This window comes from Oncorhynchus keta, chromosome 18, assembly GCF_023373465.1.
Source record: "Oncorhynchus keta strain PuntledgeMale-10-30-2019 chromosome 18, Oket_V2, whole genome shotgun sequence".
Classification (NCBI taxonomy): Eukaryota; Metazoa; Chordata; class Actinopteri; order Salmoniformes; family Salmonidae; genus Oncorhynchus; species Oncorhynchus keta.
The window spans coordinates 5,570,686-5,583,542 of NC_068438.1; positions in this window are offsets into that span (position 1 = coordinate 5,570,686).

Sequence of the window (12,857 nt, forward strand, 5' to 3'; positions counted from 1 at the left end):
ACTGATGTAAACGAGCATAGAGGGGCCCCCCCATCCAGTGCTGTGACATTAAACATTCATAACTCAGGATGACTGAAGTCAGTCCACAGAGAAATGACCCACACAGATCAAACTAACACTAACCGAAAGAGTTTCTAAAAAAGGCGGTGACGGGACACAATCTTTAGGCCAGTTGAACTTTATGTAGTACGGGTAGGAAGGCTACATATCCAGGGAACTGGGATGGGATGGGCAAGCTGGAAGGCTTCTAGGGGGTGCTGGGTGCCAGGGGGTTGAGCTTGCAAGGGGTAAGCATTGTAATTGCTGACTGCGCCAGCATCCTATAGCCTTGGCCCTGCCCCTTCTAATGAGTAGGCAGCTCTATGATCCTATAGCTCATTAACAGCAAGGCTTTTTAATGAGGTTTCAGCAGGGCGGATGGTGGGGGGGGGCACCAGATGCGCACACAGACACGCCCCACTATCAATTACCATTGTGTAGAGAACCAAAGCCATTTCCTGGACCAGACCCAGACGAGTTGGTCCGCTCTTCTCCCCAAAGAGGGTGAGAGGGCAGGTAACCACCTCCACTGCTCCCCTTGGAGCCAGGGCAGATACGCTACGTGGGTACGCCTGCGCCACTCGGTGTCTGAAAGGACCCAGTTTGCGTAAAGGTAAGGTGATACAAAGCAGTGTGGTAGCAGCCATGGTAAGTGCATACCTTCCCACCCTCAACCGGCCCTTTGTATTCCTGCCAGCCACCTCCAGTCCACGCCTCTGTACCGGAGTAACAATGACCAACCCTGCCCCATTCACACCTCTCTGAACTTTAACAGAGATGGGCTGTCCGCCAGCAGGGTAGGGTGCGGGGAAATCCATCAGCTGACCGCGGGTGTGCGTATGTATGTATGTGTGTGTGTGTGTGTGTGTGTGTGTGTCTGACCAGGGCCAAGCCCAGGGCATGGACTTTGAGATCTAATAGCCGTGTCTCCGCTCTACAGAGAAGGCTTTTGTTGGGCCAGTACAGGGACAGGGACAGGGACAGGGAGAGGGGTTATAGGAGGACAGGCTCATTGTAATGGCTGGAATGGAGTCAAACACATGGAAGCCATGTGGAAGCCATGTGTTTGACTCTATTCCATTTACTCCAGCCATTACAATGAGCCTGTCCTCCTATAACTCCTGCCACCAGCCTCCTCTGGTTTGACACTTGTGGAACACTTCATATATGTCTGCCATTGCACCTGCAGTGAAAAGGCCAGAAAGCCATCACGGTTGTGCAAGACTAAGAGTGTTTTGTGTGTGTGTGTACAAAATAATTCCAGCTGAACCAATTGAAGTGTTTACAGAGCTAACAGCACAGTCATGGTTACCTCCCCTGCCTTATGGCCATGCAGTCATGGGATACAATTATGATATTGTCTTTGCCTTTTTAGTATTAGTATAATCTCAAGGGGTAAACACACTGTCGTATTGATAACTTTCATCATTGGATGTCTTATCTTAACAGACAGACATGCAGTCCTGTGGTATTGTATGGGGCAGACCTGGAGCTACAAATTAGAAAATGAAATTAGAAGTGAGGTTACGCTTTCTCATGTAAAAAGCCAATTCACTTCTCTTTAATTATGTCTTAACGTATGCCATCCAATCCTCCTCCCCATGCCTCCCCTGTTCATGGGGAACAGAATGGAAAGGGGGGGGGGGGTACAGTTTAGAAGGCAGGGCAGGGGTGAGGAGAAAGGGGAGAGGTGCGTTTGGGAATGACTATGTTCCCACGAATTACACCTCCCTCCCCCCCAACAAAGACCACAACGTGAAACCTAAACCCTGGAATTACACTCTCCCACCTTCCACCCCTCCCCTCCATCACCTAACTCTCCCAGTGAGAGTGTGAGAGGATGGGTGAGAGGCGACACGGTCCCAGCCGTCAATCCAGTCTGTGCCTTTCAACACCACGTAATGAGCAGGGGGAACAATGCATTCAGATGGTATCCATTCTTCAGGGGTAATGTAATGATATTGAATGGCGGGGAGGACCGTATCCTCCCCGCCATGGAGAGTCGCCATGCCGGACTTGTTTGGGGGATAGTTATTTTTAATTTAATTTTACCTTTATTTAACCAGGCAAGTCAGTTAAGAACATATTCTTATTTTCAATGACAGCCTGGGAACAGTGGGTTAACTGCCTGTTCAGGGGCAGAACGAAAGATTTGTACCTTGTCAGCTCGGGGGTTTGAACTCGCAACCTTCCGGTTACTAGTCCAACGCTCTAACCACTAGGCGACGCTGCCGCCCCTTATGACACTAGGCTACGCTGCCGCCCCTTACACTATGATACAAGATTATGAGAAGAACTGTGCAGGCAGTCTGTTGATATCTGCCATTCAGCTGAAGGACATCACATAAAGCAAATGTCAAACCTCTGGTCTAGGATCCACAGGATTTCAATGGACACGACTGCCTTTACACTGAAGCCTGAAGTTCACCACAATGGCTAATATTACCAGCATTGAGATGTGTGTTTAGTAGTGTTTTCCAAGTTGAGTCATGTCCTCAAGAGTACAGTTTCAATGAATAGCCTGAACTGAACTGATCTGTATCTGCCTGATTCTCTTGAGTGAATTGTAGCCTAATACACTGATCATACGTCATAGATGCCCCTGTCTCCATCTCTCCATTCATGGTCGACGTCTCTCGTACTCTTTGTCAACGCTTTGTTTTCACTCTATTCGTCACGCCTGTCATCGTTTTTAGCGCTATTGACACAGTGAACATATTCGCTGGGATTCTCTTTTGGAGTGCTGTCATTTCAGTGGAAACTCGTATCCACTGGTTGAATCTCGACCTCTTCCACCCACCTCAATACACCCTTATGACCAGCATAGAGAAAGATAGAAGCAACGTGACATTCTAACCCGCACCTTCACAGTCTCATTCGTCCATTAGCTACCTATTCATAAGGGGTGCAGGTAGCCGAGTGGTTAGAGCGTTGGGCCAGTTTGCTAGATCAAATCCCGGCACTGACAAGGTAAAAATCTGTCATTCTGCTTCTGCAGAAGGCAGTTAACCCACTGTTCCTAGGCTGTCACTGTAAATAACAATGTGTTTTTAACTGACCTGCCTAGTTAAATAAATTAAAAAATACAACCTTCTCTGCCACCTCCACCCACTCAATAACCAGCAGTCTATTAACACGTCCAACACATAAACATATGCCCTCTGCACCTGGTGACCCTGGTTATAAACCTGACACTCTCTCCCTCTCTCTCTCTCTTGCTCTAAACACACCTGAGGGCCAGTCAAAGGGTCATTCTAGCCCCCCAGCAACACACAAACTAGCTCCTCTGACCCCAGATCCATTCTTCCAGGGGACACACACACACACACACACAGTCTAACTGCCATGATCTGGATGTCTAGCTAAGCCAGCTCTGAGAGTGGGCCCTGATTTGTGTTAGCGATGATCGTGGATAACTCCGCTGTCAACTGTTCGTCTGAGCGTGTCAAAACATGTCTGCTTTTCAGACACAAAGACGTACTGTTCCAGTGGTGGTGGCGGCGTCATCGAAAGGTTAGTATTCTTGAACATTTCCTGTCTGTATTTTGCGTATGATTAAGCATCTGAAAACGCATACAAGACTCTCCCTTTGGCAAATCTGACCATTACTCCATCCTCCTGATTCCTGTTTACAAGCAAGAACTCAAACAGGAAGTACCAGTGACGCACTCAATGCGAAAGTGTTCCGAAGAGCCGAATACTAAGCTACAGGACTGTTTCGCTAGCACAGACTGGAAAATGTTCCGGTATTCATACGACAACATTGAGGCGTTAACCACATCAGTCACCGGCTTCATTAATAAGTTCATAATAAGTGCATCGACAGTAACTGAACGTACATATCCCAACCAGAAGCCATGGCTAAAGGTTAGAGCTGCCACTTTCAAAGGAGCCGGACACTAACCCGGATGCTTATAAGAAATCCGACTACGACCTCCGACGAGCCATGAAACAGGAAAAGCGTCAATTCAGGACTAAGAGCAAATCAAATCCTACTAAGCTGGCTTTCACATCAACACCATTATCCCAGACACCCTGGACCCACTCCAATTCACATACCGCCCTAACAGATCCACAGATGACACAATCTCTATTGCACTCTAGACTGCACTCTCCTACCTGAACACGAGGAACACCTATGTGAGAATGCTGTTCATTGACTACAGCTCAGCGTTCAACACCATAGTGCCCTCCAAGCTCCTCAATAAACTCAGGACCCTGGGACTGAATACCTCCCTCTACAACTGGATCCGTTATTTCCTGACGGGCTGCCCCCAGGTGTTGAGGGTAGGCAACAACACGTCCGCCACGCTGATCCTCAACACTGGGGCCCTTCAAGGTTGCGTACTTAGTCCCCTGTTCTGCGTGGCCGCGCACGACTCCAACCATTTCATAAAGTTTGCTGAGGACATGACGGTGGTAGGCCTGATCACCAACAACTATGAGCCCATAGGGATGACGTCAGAGACCTGGCAGTGTGGTGCCAGGGCAGCAATCTCTCCCTCAACATCAGCAAGACAAAGGAGCTGATCGTGGAATGCAGGAAATAGAGGGCCGAGCATGTTGAGGGGGGTGTAGTGCAGTGGGTCGAGAGCATCAAATTCCTCTGTGTCCACATCACTAAAGAATTAACATGGTCCACACACCAACACAGTTGTGAAGAAGGCACGACAACGCCTCTTCCCCCTTAGGAGGCTGAAAAGATTTGGCATGGGCCCTCAGATCCTCAAAAAGCTCTCAATGGTGCAGCTGTAGAACATCTTAAATGGCTGCATCACCGCTTGGTATGGCATCTTCTTGGCATCGGACAGCAAGGCGCTACAGAGGACAGTGCACATCACTGGGGCCGAGCTCCCTGCCATCCAGGACCTCTATACCAGGGGGTGTCAGAGGAAGACCCTAGAAATTGTCAAAGACCAAAGTCATAGACTGTTCTCTCTGCTACTGCACGCCAAGTGGTACCGATGCACCAAGTCTGGAACGAACAGGACCCTGAACAGCTTCTACCCCCCAAGTCATAAGACTGCTAAACAGTTAAGCAAATGGCTACCCAGACTCTCTGTATTGACTCTTTTTGCACCAACTCTTCTGACTCATCACATACACTGCTGCTGCTTACTAAATATAATGTTCCCTAGTCACTTTACCACTACCTATATGTAGAGATCGACCTCAATTACCCCGTACCCCTGAACATCGACTCGGTACTGTACCCCATGTACAGTGCCTTCAAAAAGTACTCTTGACTTTTTCCACATTTTGTTGTGTTAAAGCTTGAATTTAAAATGGATTACATTTAGATGTTCTGTCACTGGCCTACACACTTTGAATAATGTCCATTATGTTTTTAGATTATTATATATTTTTTTTACAAATGAATGAAAATCTGAAATGTCTTGAGTCAATAAGTATCTTTGTTATAGTCAGCCTAAATAAGTTCAGGCGTAAACATTTGCTTAACAAGTCACATAATAAGTTGCATGGACTCACTCAATGGGCATTAATAGTGTTTAACATGATTTTTTTGCATGACTACCTTATCTCTGTACCCCACACCTACAATTATCTGTAAGGTCCCTCAGTTGAGCAGTGACTTTGAACCACAGATTAAACCACAAAGACCAGGGAGGTTTTCAAATGCTTCGCAAAGAAGGGCACCTATTGGTAGAAGAGTAACAAAACTCAAAACAGAGATTGAATATCCATTTGAGCATGGTGAAGTTACAAATTACACTTTGGATATTGTATCAACACACCCAGTCACTACAAAGAAAAAGGCATCCTTCCTAACTCAGTTGCCAGAGAGGAAGGAAACCGCTCAGGGATTTCACCATGTGGCCAATGGCCAAACAGTTAGAGTTTTATGACTGTGATAGAAGAAAACTGAGGATGGATCACCAACATTGTAGTTACTCCACAATACTATCAAATTGATCAAATGAAAAGAAGAAAGCCTGTAAAGAAAAACAATATTCCAAAACATGCATCCTGTTTGCAACAAGGCACTAAAGTAATAGTGTACAAAATGTGGCAAAGCAACTAACTTTTTGTCCTGAATAGAGTGTTATGCTTGTGGCAAATCCAATACAAAACATTACTGAGTACCACCACTATTTTCAAGCATAGTGGTGGCTGCATCATGTTATGGGTATGCTTGTGATTGTAAAATATTTCAGGATAAAAAAATAAATGGAATGGTGCTAAACACAGGCAAAATAAGAGGAAAACCTGGTTCAGTTTGCTTTCCACCAGACACTGGGAGATTAATTCACCTTTCAGCAGGACAATAACCTAAAACACAAGGCCAAATCTACACCGGAGTTGCTTGCTAAGAAGACAGTGAATGTTCCTGAGTGTCCGAGTTACAGTTTTGATTTAAATCTACTTAAAGTCTATGGCAAGACCTGAAAATGGTTGTCTAGCAATGATCAACAAGCAATTTGACTCAGTTGGAATAATTTTGAAAAGCATAATGGCCAAATGTTGCACAATCCAGAGACTTACCCAGAAAGACTCACAGCTGTAAACACTGACAAAGGTAATTCTACAACATATTGACTCATGGGATGTTTCTGTATTTAATTTTCAATAAATCTGCAAAGATGTCTAAAGACTAAGCCTCCCCGTTGCATCGCAGTGCTAGCTGTGCCACCAGAGACTATGGGTTTGAGCCCAGGCTCTGTCGCAGTTGGCTGCGACCGGGAGGTCCATGGGTCGACGCACAATTGGCCTAGCGTCATCCGGGTTAGGGAGGGTTTGGCCGGTAGGGATATCCTTGTCTCATTGCGCACTAGTGACTCCTGTGGCGGGCCGGGCGCAGCGTGTGCTAACCAATTCGCTAGGTGTACGGTGTTTCTTCTGACACATTGGTGCGGCTGGCTTCCAGGTTGGATGCGCGATTCCAGCAGTGTGCGGCTTGGTTGGGTTGTGTTCCGGAGGAAGCATTACTCTTGACCTTCGTCTCTCCCGAGCCCGTACGGGTGTTGAAGCGATGAGACAAGACGGTAACAACTAACAATTGGATACCACGAAATTGGGGGTAAAAAAATAATCAATTTTTTTACATTTCTAAAAACTTGTTTTTACTTTGTCATTACGGGATATAATGTGAAGATGGGTGAGAATTTGTTGAATTCTGGCTGTAACCCAATAAAATGTGCAATAAGTCAAGGGGTAGGAATACTTTCTGAAGGCACCAAGTCATGGTGTATTTATTCCTTGTGTTATTTTTTTTCAATGTATTTGTTTGTTTTCTCTCTGCATTGTTGGGAAGTGCCCGGTAATCATTTCACTGTTAGCCTACACCTGTTGTTAATGAAGCATGTGACAAATAAAATGTGATTTGATTTGGGTGTACTTCTCATATTGTCGCCAATAGTCTGTGCGAAAGGGCTATTTGACCAAGAAGAGTGATGGAGTGCTGCATCAGATGACCTGGCCTCCACAATCCCCCGACCTCAACACAATTGAGATGGTTTGGGATGAGTTGGACTGCAGAGTGAAGGAAAAGCAGCCAACAAGTGCTCAGCATATGTGGGAACTCCTTCAAGGCTGTTGGAAAAGCATTCCTCATGAAGCTGGTTGAGGAGAATGCCAAGAGTGTGCAAAGCTGTCATCAAGGCAAGGGTGGCTACTTTGAAGAATCTAAAATATAAATATATTTTGATTTGTTTAACACTTTTTTGGTTAGTAGAGTTGAACATACAGGTTAGCCAAAAACATTTAAACTCAGTTTTTCACAATTCCTGACATTTAATCCAAATAAATTCTTTCATCACATTCCCAGTGGGTCAGAATTTTACATATACTCAATTAGTATTTTGTAGCATTTCCTTTAAATTGTTTAACTTGGGTCAAATGTTTAGGGTAGCCTTCCACAAGCTTCCCACTGAGTCAGGTTTGTAGGCCTCCTTTCTCGCACACGCTTTTTCAGTTCTGCCCACAAATCTTCAGTGGGGTTGAAGTCAGGGCTTTGTGATGGCCACTCTAATACTTTGACTTTGTTGTCCTTAAGCCATTTTGCCACAACTTTGGAATTATGCTTGGGGTCATTGGGGTAATTTTCTTTTCTCATGATGCCATCTATTTTGCAACAGTCCCTCCTGCAGCAAAGCACCCCCACAACATGACGCTGCCACCGCCGTGCTTCACGGTTGGGATGGTGTTCTCCGGCTTGCAAGCCTCCCCCTTTTGCCTCCAAACATAACGATGGTCTTTATGGCCAAACAGTTCTATTTTTGTTTCATCAGACCAGAGGACATTTCTCCAGATAGTACGATCTTTGTCCCCATGTGCAGTTGCAAACCGCAGTCTGGCTCTTTTTATTGCGGTTTTGGAGTGGCTTCTTCCTTCCTGAGCGGCCTTTCAGGTTATGTTGATATAGGACTCGTTTTACTGTGGATATAGATACTTTTGTACCTGTTTCCTCAGCATATTCACAAGGTCCTTTGCTGTTGTTCTGGGATTGATTTGTACTTTTTTCTCCAAAGTACATTCATCTCTAAGAGACAGAACGTGTCTCCTTCCTGAGCGGTATGATGGCCGCGCGGTCCCATTTATACTTTCGCACTATTGTTTGTACAGATGAACGTGGTACCATCAGGCGTTTGGAAATTGCTCCCAAGGATGAACTTGTGGAGGTCTTGGCTGATATCTTTTGATTTTCCCATGATGACAAGCAAAGAGGCACTGAGTTTGAAGGTAGGCCTTGAAATACATCCACAGGTACACCTCCAAGTGACTCAAAGGATGCCAATTAGCCTATCAGAAGCTTCTAAAGCCATGACATTATTTTCTGGAATTTTCCAAGCTGGTTCAAGGCACAGTCAACTTAGTGTATGTAAACTTCTGACCCACTGGAACTGTGATACAATGAATTCATTATAAGGGAAGTCTGTGTAAACAATTGTTGGAAAAATGACTTCTGTCATGCACAGAGTAGATGTCCTAACCGACTTGCCAAAACTATAGTTTGTTCACAAGAAATATGTGTAGTCGTTGAAAAATGAGTTTTAATGACTCCAACCTAAGTGTATGTGAACTTCTGACTTAAACTGTACATGATTCTATATGTGTAATTTCAAAGTTTGCATGTCTTCACTATTATTCTAAAATGTTGAAAATAGTTCTAAAAATGTATATTAACCGTTGAATGAGTAGGTGTGTCCAAATGTTTGACTAGTACTGTATGAATAATGGAAAGGTTATCCAGCTAGCTAGTTTTTACAGCACTGTTCATGTGCGTTATGAAAGTGAAGTGTACATCTACTGAAGTAGCTAAAGTTAGTTAATAGTAATCTAACTCTATATCTTACTATCTAATTGTGTGCTCCCTTGAATTATGCAAGCAGTCGGTGTGGACTGTAGTGATTAGAAGCAACAAAACATTTGCCTGACCAACCATGGATATGACAACCCAGGGCCCATAGTCCATCTCAACCATTCCGTTGACCCATCTGTACTGCAAGATAAGTAGTTAGATGACTAAAACTACCCCTTTTATATAGCCACTTGATCTACGGTTACCTGTGAATTTTCTCTGTTGCAGCTGTCCGCCTTCCCGTTCTCCTCCCCTCTTCCTGTTTACTCTGTTCTAGTTCTACAGAATCTAAAGAGGGGTTCTGCAGCGCCAGACAGCAGATACCTCCAGGGCTCCTTTCCCAACATCCAGAGTCCTCCCCCGTGATCTACCCAACATCAGACATTCAACCTCCATCAAGATGCATCATACTCCTAAATCTCATCTCCCTCAATGCATTTCAGTTGTGGGTGTGTGTGATGTGTTAACCTGTGAAACAACAGTTTAAATTTATTTTCGTCTTTTAAGTGTTTCAATTATGAATGTGAGACATCACAGGGATTTCCTTTTATTTTACAATGATTGAGACTCACATTGCCTTCGGATATCAAGTAGGCTGTCCTCTGAGATAACTAACACACAGGATGACTTGACCGGTTTGAGCACTGATCTCCCACTCAACCAGACAACTGACATTTTCATGAGGTATTTATGAATGACCTTTATTGTCCCTTATGCTTGAGACCTCTCCTTGTCTCAGACAGCTCCTACATTGGAGTGGTGCAGAGATGGTTGTCCTTCTGGAAGGTTCTCCCATCGCCACAGAGGCACCCTGGAGCTCTGTCAGAGTGACCATCGGGTTCTTGGTCACCACCCTGACCAAAGCCCTTCTCCCCCAATTGCTCAGTTTGGCGGCCAGTCTCGGTGGTTCCAAACTTCATCCATTTAAGAAAGATGGAGGCCACTGTGTCCTTGGGGACCAGTAATGCTGCCAAAATGTTTTGGTACCCCTTCCCCAGATTTGTGCCTTGACACAGTCTTGTTGCTCTGACATGCACTGTCAACTGTGGAACATTATATAGACAGGGGTGTGCCTTTCCAAATTGTGTCCAATCAATTGAATTTACCACAGGGGGAGGGGAGGGGGGTGGGGGGCTAAATAAAAAATACCACAGGCTGACTGTGCAACACACTGCTACAGCAGTGTCTCTCTCTCTCTCTCTCTCTCCCTCCCTCCCTCCCTCCCTCCCTCCCTCCCCCCTCTGTGGTTAGTGAAGCACAGGGACAGGGTGTTTGTTGGCTGAGGACAAGGTGTTTGTTTACTGTGTTGGCATGCTGCTGGAAGGAACCCTGTTTAACTCTAGTCTCGAACAAGGAAAGAAGTTATCTTTCAAACTGGGCAAGGGTGTGCGTGTGTGTCAAGTGTGTCTGTGTGTTAGTGTAGGCCAGGCGATCAAGGCGTTGGACCTAAGTGTAGTTGCTACCAGTGTGTGTGTGTGTGTGTGTGTGTGTGTGTGTGTGTGTGTGTGTGTGTGTGTGTGTGTGTGTGTGTGTGTGTGTGTGTGTGTGTGTGTGTGTGTGTGTGTGTGTGTGTGTGTGTGTGTGTGTGTGTGTGTGTGTGTGGATACGAGGGACCGGGACACACCAAGCATAATAATAATCATCAACATTATTAAGTATTTGTTTGCCGATGCTGGCATAATGCTGGCATAAATATTGCATCAGGTGCTCTCTGTATTCCCAGATTAAGTACCCAAAATGGACAAGACAGTAGCTGCAGCTGCAGCAACCTACCACAAGATGGCAGGCTTATGAAACAGTAAGGCCCAGTGCAGTCAAAAACATGAAGTTCCTGTGTTTGACATTTATACATTTCCACACTATGAGGTTGGACATCACCATGTGGTAAATTAGTTAATAGACCAATAAGAAAGAGCAATAAGAAAGAGTTCCAAGCCTTTCAGTTTCCCCCTCCCCCTTACTAAACTGTTGTTTGAAAATGGTCACACCATGGATTATTTAGATATTTGATTTAGAATTTTAGGACCCCTTTTAGGACCCCATAATCACATTCCTCTGCTGGGAGGTTGCATGTCCTCTCCAACACTTAATCTTTGTTTGTGTTGTCTTTTAACATCCAGCATGTTTAGGTGATTTTCGGTTGGCTAAAGAGGTTCACGGAGGCAGAGTTGCAAACCAGGGATGAGACAGGCCGTTAGTCTTTTGTGAGACTATTATGGACAGAGACAAAGCTCAAAAGAGAGGGAAGTATCTGTATCAGAGGAGTAAATATATATATATATATGTAGATCAGGTATGACATGTCAAGCCAGTCCAAGCGGAAACATCTGCGCACGTCTAGGGCATTTCAAGTGAACGTGTTCTCCCAGCACAATCTATGTAGGCTACAGACAGGAAATTGAACCTGGGTTGCTGGCGTGAAACAAATACATCCTACGCATTGCGCCAATGGGGTTAGCCCACTCAGGGGTAATTAAAACATGTCTCGTGTAGCTACAGTACTGACCATAGGATAACAACATGCTTGTCAACAACAAGAAAACAACAGTCATAGACCAGATCCAGGTATATTGCCGCCTTGTATTTACTTGTACGTGATTCTCCAGTGAGTTTTTCTCCAAGTCAACCTTAGTGTTTTGAGTATGGAAGATGTCATAAACTCCTTAAATGTGTATAAGAGGTGTTGGTCGGCAGACAGAGGACCATAGTGCAGGTGTTGACCTCTGGTACAGCATGGGAAACTACCCGTCTCTCCCAGTGGACATGTGGGAACTCCAAGTTAGGCTGTGTGGGGAAGCCCAGTGTAGGGATGTCCTCTAGGCCAGACACGAAGAGGAGACGCTTCCTGAGGGTCAAAGACTCTATACTGAAGAGGGCACAAGAACACAGATAATTTGACTTGGGTTAAATTGAGAGGCTAAAATGGGCTTTTCCTAAACATAATGATCATGAATTACGCTATGAATTACATCTATCAAACACATTGTAATATATTCATGTCCTCTAAGGACCGTTTTCCCAAACACAGATTATGTGTAAATCCTGGAATAAAGCATTCTCAATCTCAATTATACTGTAAATCATGGCTATTTAGCCCAGAATCTGGATCCGGGGAAACGTTCTCTTAATCTCAGTTTTACATTGCTCGTTAAATAGAAGACAGATTTATGAGTTCTCAATACTGACCATCCAATTTAGAAGCCAATGTCTCCAATAGTCATACGTGTTCTCAACTATTCTCTCATCACAACCTTGGGCCTAAAGTCAAACGAAAGCGAGGGATGAGGTCTTCTGCGGAGGTCTGGCTTGCAACATGTTGGAAGAAGCAGGATTATTTAAGATACTGTTTGAAGATGTAGGGTTTCAGATGTTTTCTTAAGATGGGCAGGGACGCTGGTTCCACCATTGGGGTGCCAGGACAGAGAAGAGCTTAGACTGGGCTGAGCGGGAGGGCCAAGAGACCTGAGGTGGCAGAACGGAGTGCTCGGGTTGGGGGGTA